The 7,259-nt window shown below is 40.1% G+C and overlaps 1 long non-coding RNA gene across 1 annotated transcript; it reads right to left on the minus strand.

Annotated features, from left to right (window-relative positions):
* Nucleotides 1-5,684: 5,684 nt before the first annotated feature.
* Nucleotides 5,685-6,971, minus strand: LOC135173790 (uncharacterized). Its single transcript, XR_010301435.1, has 2 exons — nt 6,552-6,971; nt 5,685-5,990 (listed from the first exon to the last, which is right to left on the minus strand). It is a non-coding gene; the product is annotated as an uncharacterized LOC135173790 (long non-coding RNA).
* Nucleotides 6,972-7,259: the final 288 nt, after the last annotated feature.

The following is a 7,259-nucleotide window of genomic DNA, read 5'->3' on the forward strand; positions in this document are numbered from 1 at the left end:
TGGATACTTTGCACTATTCATTTTTGGTCTCTTGACTACAATGTTCATTCACAATCCTCCATGTGCAAGAAAGCCATAAGAATTAAAGATATAAAAGTAATTACATTTTCCATTTAAGTATTTAAACAAAACATGAAAAAAAAAATCTCCTTACAAAAAAAAACCCAAAAAAACAAGAAACCCCAAAGTATTCTCAAGCATTTAACAGTGAACATAGGGGGCTAGAGTAAAACAAAGTGAGGTGAGGGAGGAGAAAGAGGTGTCTGTGTAGTTCATTTCTGACATGACCAAGCCTGCTGATCTCATAGATCCCACTAGACTGCCCAATGTATTTTGCTTTGTGGTGCCTGGAAGCCATCCTGCCAAAACTGTCCTTATCTAGGAATAACTTAGATATTTACTGAACCTTAATGAGAGAATAAAAGAAAGCACATTCCCTTGAGAAGATTTAAAATAAATGAAAAGAGCATCTGCCTTCACAGACACTCTTTAATGGACAGTCATATGGTGCACATGGCTAAGCAGTTCAAACTCTTCAAAGGTGAAAGTCCACCCATATGAGGTGACCAGGGATCCAGAAAATACAGAAAAACTCTGGGAAGGACAAGATGTCAGAATATTTCACTGCCTCTCCTGGACAGTAACCTCTGAGAACATCCCTAATTAGAAATGAAAAAGCATAGAGACCACTGGACCACTGTGTAGATACAAGGCCAGGTGGCAGCAGCAAGCCCATATCCATATTACCTGCAGTATGCCTCACTGCAGATAATTAAGCTGGAGACCTGATCAAATCATTCTAAAACAGAGCCAGGGAGTATGCAGATGAGCAGAATGCAAGTGTTGTGTTCAAACACTGTGCATACATAGACATAAACCATATATGCCATTCTGCCAATGTCTCTATCACAACACTGCACATTGTTGTTGGCTCAGCACATGTTTAAATATGCCTGAGAATAACTCAGAGTACCTTAAAACATGATAGCTAAGATACTGTAGCTGTGCAAGAAAGGAGAGATGTTCATCCAGTCTCCTCAGGCAATGTGACTTCTCTTCCCAATGAATAGGAAGGAATAATTTTCACCTTGACAACACTGCCAAGCCTATGCCTTTGCTTCTAGTGTGTGAAATGAAGATGTTTCAGACACAGACACAGGTATTTTAGATAATGTAAGAATTATTTTTTTTACATTTGTAGCATTATTGCCATTTTCACTGTGACCAAAACTTAGCAAAGCCAGTGTGAGTTTATCATGGTTGCACTGTTCCAATGCTGTCTCTCTCACTTACCCTGGCACCCCGTTTTGTTGGTTTTTTGTTTGTTGGGGTTTTTTGCTTGGTGGGTTTTGTTTGTTTGTTTGTTTTGGTGTTTTGTTTCATTTTTTTTTTTAGATATATAGGATTCATTAAAAAAAAAACCACAAACCTGGCTGATATTTACTCATCTCATGATCAGTTTGCCTGCAACCTATTTTGTAAGAGCCCAGGCATGAAGGAAAGGAGTTGAGGCACACCCAGGTCTGGCTCCAGGATGAAGTAAGTATAGAGCTAGGATGTGAATATGAATCCAGGAGCTCAGAACCTCTCCTAGTCCATCCATATGTTATCTTGCAGGACTTGGCCACAAGATGCTGGGAGAACTCAGAGTCTGGACCATAGCCTCCCCTTTTCTGGAGTTTAGATGGCTATGCTCAAGGACAGATGACAAACGAGTAGTTTGGTCCTGAACCTCCATACTGTCTTTCTAGTTTAACCTTGGACATGCCTCATTGCTGAGGATTTGCTGGGTTAAAGCTGTTCTGTGCCTGATGATTGTTGCTATCACAGGCTTGCTTGGCACTTTATGCTCAGTTGTAGTGTGATGTCCCTGGACTCTGAGAGTATTACCTCTGCTGACCTTATTGTGAATCTCAGCTTCCAGTTTCCTTCCCATACAGAGCATCTGGTCTTGGCTTCTTCCTAACTTCAAAGTTTTTATTTGATTTCCATTACTTTCATAAAATGAATAATATTGAGTCAGCTTCCTGAAGATGGCTGTCCATATCTCAGTTGACATCTCAGCTAATCAGACTTAGCACTGGTATTTTCAGAATCAAAATGTAAATGTGGCTGATGATATTAAACCAATGGAATTACATCTGCCTATATGGAAAAATACCCTCTGACCTCGAGCACTTAACTTCATAGATCTGACATAAAGCACAAAGCTCAATGGTGAAAACTCACAGAATCAACCGGGTTGGAAGAGACCTCCAAGATCATCCAATCCAACCTATCGCCCAGCCCTAGCCAATCAACTAGACCATGGCACTGAGTGCCTCATCCAGTCTTTTCTTGAACATCTCCAGGGACGGTGCCTCCACCACCTCCCTGGGCAGCGCATTCCAGTGTCAATCACTCTCTCTGGCAAGAACTTCCTCCCAACATCCAGCCTATACCCCCCCCCCCCCCCCCAGCGCAACTTGAGACTGTGTCCCCTTGTTCTGTTGCTGGTTGCCTGGCAGAAGAGACCAATGCTCACCTGGCTACAACCTCCCTTCAGGTAGTTGTAGACAGCAACAACGTCCCCCCTGAGCCTCCTCTTCTCCAGGCTAGATAACCCCAGCTCCCTCAGCCTCTCCTCATAGAGCTTGTGTTCCAGGCCCTTCACCAGCTTTGTTGTCCTTCTCTGGACACATTCCAGCACCTCAACATCTCTCTTGATCATCTCCTCATTGCACCAGGCCTCTTACCAGGGCAAAGGGAAAGCTCCAGCATTTCTGCCTCTCAGTCTGCTGCTACTTGTCACACAGGGAATTATCTCTTAAAAAACCACAAAAACCCATCCCAAACCAAAATAAACCTCAACTAATCAACAACCAACAAACACCCAAACAAATGGGGAAAACAATCCACAACCAAAACCCCTAAACAAACAAAAAATAGAGGAAAGAGTGACTTAATGAATAAATGGAAATACTTCACCAAGTTTACACAGAAGTACACTTCAAGTTCTACACAGCAGTACAACTAAGGGTTTTCAGGAATGTAGATGCTGATATCCATATGAGTTTTTTTGTAATGTGGAATTTTGCTGTCTTCTGCAAATATGAAATTCAGCCTAGTCTTGAGTTGGGAAATTTGAAGGGCTATGGGACTGGACCTACTGTCTAATGCCTCCTTTTTTTTTCAATCCTTGCCAAAATTAAAATTGTTTACTGCTAATGCTTTTCTTCCAGGATAGGAAATTAAACAACCATTCCAGTCCTTAGTCATCTGTTGGGCAGAACAGGACATACCTGTGGACATTCTTAGCTTAAACTATAAGGTCTTTGAAGCAGATGACACTTATGTTGCTGTGTCTTTTTCCACCACTCGGTAATCTGAGGTCCTACAGCATTGACTTGTAAATTAAATATAATATTAACACAACTGCCTCTTCACCCATCCAGAATTAAACCACAATCCACCCGCACAACAGGTGTGGAGTCAAAAATTTTGCTAAAGAAGTTCCCATTTGAAAAGAGCAAGTCTTTCTCTGCAAAGCTAAAGTTAATTGTAAGAAGGAAATATATGCCAATTGAAATACCTTTATGGCAAAATAAGAGGAAGATAAGCATGTTTAGGAATTAATCCAGTACTTATCTTGCAGGTAAACAGGAAAGGTGAGACTTTCCACAAATTCTGCCTCTTATTGATAACTCCCGAAACAGTGAAATGTGGATATATTCGGTTTACAAATCATATCAATATATTAGGATGGCATTTTTTCTTAGATTCCCTATGAATTGTGATTTTCTTCAGAGAATTGTCCAGATAATTATGAATTTTAGAAATTGTACAGCATTTCAGCTGAGCTGTACTAGTTCAGTACATCCATATATATAAGCCAGAACTTCATATACATAGCAAGGAGGTACAGAGAAAGGGTACACTTTGAGGAACTGTGAAGTGTACAAATTTGACCAAGGTGCTTTTGCCACTGTTGAGCTAAAGCAGAGATATTGAGAAGGGAAGATTTCTTTGGGTAGCAAAGGCTCTGATACTCAGCAGGGTCTCGAGGTCATTGGTGCAGCCACTTGAACCCTCCTAGGCAGACAGAGGACAGAGCACATGTGATGCACTGACCTCCTTCTGAAGGCATGGTCAGCATTGCCCTGAAGTAGCCTTCAGTCTTCATAACAAACCTGCATAACTACATTAGAAATAGCTGAATGTGACAAAGGGCGCCTATAGAGTCCTATACCTAGCTCAGAAGGACTTGCCTGGGAATAAAGAAACTGCCCATAATGACGCAATTTGGAAGCATGTTGTCTGGATCATGGGAATTTGAGAGCTATATTGTCATTCTTCATATTGGATATAGCCTATTTTTTTTTAATCAACATACAGGCATGTACACTTAAAATGAGATAAAGTAGAGGAAATCAGATGAAGCTGCCAAGAACAGTATAAACAGAAATTATGCCAGTTGTTGTGACTGGAGTCTTTGTTCTGCATAGCTTCAAAACAAGTGATGAGGTACAACCTTGTCCAGGAAAGTACTTACAAGTTTAGATTCCGTTGGTGTCACTAGCTGTTAATCAAGCCTTTAAAACCTAATGCATAGTCAAGATCTCTACTGAATATCAACTGCAAAATTAAGTCTTTACAGTAAAAACCTTGAGAAGTCCAACTCTGAATTGGGATATGTATAGCAAATCTCTAGTGGGGGACAAATTCTTACCCTCGTTCTCATGTTAAACAGCAATTTATTCTGCTCACTAACTAATTCAAGTGAGTATCAAAACTACTAACATATCTGTACTCCAAAACAAGATTTTCCAGGAAACGTTTTACAAGACCCATAATCTTAAGATATAAAGCAAAATTTTAATAGAAGAAGAAAAACACATGTTAGAAGATACCTTAGATCTACAGCTGTCATTCCTCAGTTGCATGAAAAATACAAAAAGCTTTTATATCGAGCCTAGTCTGAGTGATTTCTAAAGTGGGGAGGGGGTTCACGCCTAATTGTTGCAAAAATTCTTCCAAGCAAAAATTCCTCACTGTCATTCTAATAAAGCAAGGCACTTAGCACTGCCTAAACTCAAGCTAAACTTAAACATTTTTAAAAATTCAAGAGTGCCATTAAGTAAAGGGTATATTTATTAAATGTGGGCGTTAGACAATCAGAGTTGTAGAACTGGGTACAAGCTGTGCTTTGTCATCCTAGACATTTATACCAACTGATTTCAGTTTTCCAGCAAGAGGGGGAAAACTTCAGTCAAAAATTTGTTGTTTGGTGTAAATCTTGCACTTTAAAACATTTTTTTTTTAATTCAAGAGTTTCTATATTTGCCACAGAAGAGGCAACACTTAAATGAAAACAGCAGAAATATTAGCTTGAGTAAGTTGTTAATGGCTGGTTTGCCTTTTTAAAACAAAATCATTTTATTATGTCGTAATAATGATTACTTTCCAGGGCTGTCATTTGATAGTCCCACACAGTGTAGGAGGGGTGAATGAAAGCTGCTTCTTCTGCCTTTAGGCTGAAGCACACAGCAGACTTGAACAGAAAAGAAGGAGCTGGAAGGATGCTGTATAACATTATCTCAGTCATTGCTTAATGATACTGTGAGTTCTCTAGATTTTTGCTTTTGTTTTCCAAGAGATTTTGACAAAAGTAAGCCTCTATTTTCTTCTTACTCTAGGGAGTCATATTTTGTGCTTTTAAAATATTTGCTTTATTTCAACAAACATGAGAGTTGAAGAATGATCACGTTGTTCAGGCAAAGATTAAAAAAAAATAAATCTCCTGTTAGCTCGAACCTCTCCTCCTCTGCAGAGAGTCTGCGTAAAACCATGGACACTGTTATCTCAGGGAGTATTTAAATCTCAGTTACATGCCTGAGATCTGACTGCCATTGACTTATGACAACTTACACAAACGACTCTTTGATCTCTTGCTGACAGGCTAATGGAGTCCATGAAATCCCATGCAGTGGTTCAGTCATACTGAAATGCACCTGTAAATACAATATGTGGATAGGTTTGAGTGTCAACATCCAGTATTCCAGCAACAGCTTTTGCACTTACTTAATTTCACACATGTAAGCAAAGACATTGGTTAATCTGAAGCAAAACTAAGTGCCTTAATTTAGTCTCCTATTATTTGTACTGACATTACTTCTTCTAACTGACCCTCTCTATTATTTATTTATGCTCTGCAAATATTGTGTTACTATTTTTAAAAGCTTCAGTTTACACTTGCACAAAACCCAACTCTGATCCAGTTCTCTCAAAAGTCATTATTATTTACATTACCACTGCTAATGTAGACAAGTACTGAGGTTTTAGCAATTGGGTTCATGAAAGGCTGAGTGTCAGCACACCCAGATGTGCTCAGTCTGCAGCCCTCATAGCATCTTTATACCAGCCCTCTCACATCCACTCTGCAGCTTACTTACTATCTTTGCTGCCCTCTATCAGCAGTGCAGGACCTGAATCCTCATATAGCTAATTTTCTAACCATGAAATGCAGTGGAAGCAAAGAGTGGCAAGTATGGGGGAGCAAAGGCAAAGGGTACCTGAGTGAGAACTTGAGCTCCTCATTCTTGCAGCTCAGCAGTTTGCAGGTGGCAACAGTTCTTTGCCTTTTCCTGATTAGTAGCCCAGAATTGGAGCATTTTGATACTCTGAAGTATGTGGCACAATTCAGATGGACTTTTTTTTTTTTTTTTTTTTAATAGGGATGCTGGATGGATACCTCTACCCTGCAACACCTCTGGGTTAGAAGTACACTGTGATGGGGCTGTATCAAGCTGGAAACATTATATTAACTACAGTGGACTGAAAAACCCTTCTATGCTCAGGGCCACTGTCATGAGCTGTGAAAAGCTGGTTTTGTTTCTACTTCATGGTTCCTCCTGGCAATGGAGTTTGCTGCCAGAGGATGATGCACAGTGGAAGGAGGACTTTGGATTGCCTGGTCAAGATATGGGTGGCAAGACACTGTGGAAACAAAGTGAGAATCCTAAATTACCACTTTGGAAGAGCAAGACCATCTATTACTAACACTGTCACGAAGGTAATCCTATCCAGTATCATATACACTCATCACAGGATACAGTATGACAGATGTCAATGCTGGCTGTAGATATAGTATCCTGCCCAAATGAGAGGGGACTCCACAGACAAGACATGCATCTTGCTGTGCACTATGGGCTCATGTGACCAGTCAAACTACAAAGAGTGTCATTCATCTTTCCAGGGAATCACAGTGTTCCCACAAAAAC

The sequence above is a fragment of the Pogoniulus pusillus genome, chromosome 3 (genome assembly GCF_015220805.1).
Source record: "Pogoniulus pusillus isolate bPogPus1 chromosome 3, bPogPus1.pri, whole genome shotgun sequence".
NCBI lineage: Eukaryota > Metazoa > Chordata > Aves > Piciformes > Lybiidae > Pogoniulus > Pogoniulus pusillus.